Source organism: Pseudomyrmex gracilis, unplaced genomic scaffold (genome assembly GCF_002006095.1).
Source record: "Pseudomyrmex gracilis isolate BER0280 unplaced genomic scaffold, ASM200609v1 scaffold_62, whole genome shotgun sequence".
In the NCBI taxonomy this organism is placed as follows: domain Eukaryota; kingdom Metazoa; phylum Arthropoda; class Insecta; order Hymenoptera; family Formicidae; genus Pseudomyrmex; species Pseudomyrmex gracilis.
The window spans coordinates 525,832-528,600 of NW_018020646.1; positions in this window are offsets into that span (position 1 = coordinate 525,832).

A 2,769-nucleotide genomic window follows, 5' to 3' on the forward strand; every position below is an offset into this window, starting at 1 on the left:
GGGCGCGAATCACGTATAAAATCACGAGCGCGACGACTTCGATCGCGCGACGACGGTAAATAATTTGATTTACCGACGTCATCTGTTCCATGACACTCGACACGTCGTCCCCGGAGCGTCTTTCAGCTCCTCCCCGCCGCTCTTCTTATTTCCGCATCTAATAATCCGACGAACGTGGCCGTCATCCGCCGCGACACGACGGACGGCTATGGGACGCAACAGGACATGCCGGTGGAATTCGTTCGTTGTAATACGGTACGATCCCATGAATAATAATGTTTACTTGCTCGGGATGCGGAAAAGGGAGACGGCGCTATCTCTCTCTCTCTCTCTCTCTTTCGCTCTCGCTCTCGCATCTCTCCCCGTTCTCCGGCTGATTGCGTCAAATGAAGCGCATCGCGCGCTGCGAGACTCTGAATCCGCGCTACTGCACGTCGGATAAGCCCGCATTGGCACTGCGAACGCGCGTATTGAGTTATTTCTAAGATTTCTTTCGCCTTTGCTTTCCCATTTCCATACTGTTGCGCAGAGAGAGGAGCAGCCATCGGTATGGTGCGCCGCGAGCAACTGAAAAGTAGCAATAATGCGAGCAGCGAGAAAAAAGAGAGAAAGAGAGCGTGCGAATACGCTGAAGAATAAATATCAGAAGAAGAAATTTACTGGGACTATTTGTTTTCTGAGCGGGATTTTCTAAGAAGTAGTTTTGCAAATGCCGAATATATATTTCAGCGTTACACGTTTCTTCAAAATTATCTCACAAATGTAGGACACACACACACACACACACACAATGTGTTTTTTTTTTAATATATGTATATATATATCTGTGTAATATTGAAGAACTCATCTCACACAAGAGCGGAATAAAAATCCGGAATACAAGAAATGCACATCTCTATACACACGACGTACAGATGCAATGTCTGTAGTAAATCCACCGCACAGAGAGAGAAAGAGAGGGAGAGAGAGAGAGAGAGAGAGAAAACGAACGCGTTGGTTTCCCGACGTCGCGATTAATTTCGGCGTGTTCAGTCGCGGTATGATAATTAAAATTTGTTGTCGAATAGCAATAGCGCGCGCGTATCCCTCCCGGACGAATTTGCCGCACGCAGTTACTCTACAGAATCGCGCCGAAAGAGAAGAGAGATGGCACGATCTATGCGAGCACGAATATAAGCGGAGGACGGAGTGTGCGCTCGGACGACGAATCGCGCGCCGGCCGGCCGGCCGACCGGCCGCGCCGCGATTCCGTTTCGTTAAGCAATTACGACGCGTTGCGTCCGATAACGTCCGGCGTTGGTTTGGGCTTTCGGGATGCGCCTTTCTCTCTCTCTCTCTCTCTCTCTCATAGCGAATGAATTTATTCGCGCGGGAGTTTACGCGGGCAGCGTTCACATGGAAAATTTACACGGGGCGCAACGGCGGACCGCGCGCCAGATAAGGCGAATACGCCGACTTTGCAGAATTTCGGCTTCTTTTTGCGCGCTGTGCTCGCTCGTTGGCCGGCTTTATCTACGGCCGCTCCACTTCGCCGCCGCAGCGGAGGAAACGTCATTATTCTTCGACCGTTTCTCTGTCGCCGAATGTTTCGACCGCGTGATTCTCAATATATGCACTGTCGTGTGTACGTGCATGTGTGAGCACGTGTGTGTATCGGAATATTTGATCGTCGGGTGTGACTACTTGTGTACACTGTTGGACGCTGTCAATACTCGGGCTATCCGGGCGCCCGGTTAACGCCCGTGGCATCATCGGCGTAAATTAGAGAGACCTGAGATTAATCTATTCGGCTAATACCCATTCATATTTCTTTCCCGCGGAATTTTGCGAACACGCATGCAAAACTTTGCCAAGCTGATATTTTTAATCCCTCGCATGCAAAGTGAAGTCGCGTTGTATGTGTGTAATGAATAAATGTTTTTCTAATAATTTTATGAATAAAACACACACACGCAGAAGTTTTACGGGTGTTTTACACACACACATACATACGAGTAGCATATAAAAAGTTGTAGCATGCGCATCACAAAAGGAATTTTACGCACTTACCACGTGAAACCAGTAGTACGTTTTTATACAAGCGCGGCAGCAGTCAGGAGTATAAAAACCTTCTATTTCGGTCTTCTCATTAAAACTGACCATGTAATATATTATTTCGCAAACTACTTATGTAAAATAACATGTAATATGTTTTTATGAAGAAAGAGAGAAAGAGAGAGAGAGAGAGTGGAACAGTAATGAGAAGGTAACTCTACACGAAATACACGTGTGTGCGTTTATTAACAAAGAGATATGTTCATTTCGCACGCGTAACACATACACGATCTACTTCGCAAAGTAATCTATTATCCTCCATTATTTTGAAAAATAAACGTATCTATATTTAATTTTGTCAATATTATATTTTACGCCTCTCTCTTTAGCTCTCTTTCTCTCTCTTTCTCTCTCGATCCGGCTAATTAAAATATTCATTTTTTTTAAATCAAAGAGCAAATTCCGGTAAAGCGGTAATTTATAAATTCTCATAGAACGTATTACATCATTTACACATCTGCGTACGTGTGATATTAGACCCGTGCGTTTGTTCCGTCGTTATCGCCGGACCGTTGCGTTTGTTTTTGTTTGTTTTTTTTTTTTTTTTTTTTTTTTTTTTTTTTTTTTTTTTTACGAATCGATGTTATATTATTATTTTGCCGTATGCAATCCCGATACGCATGTAAATCGCATGGGTTCGTAAAAAGTTGATGGCTCGATAAATCAGTGTGTAAA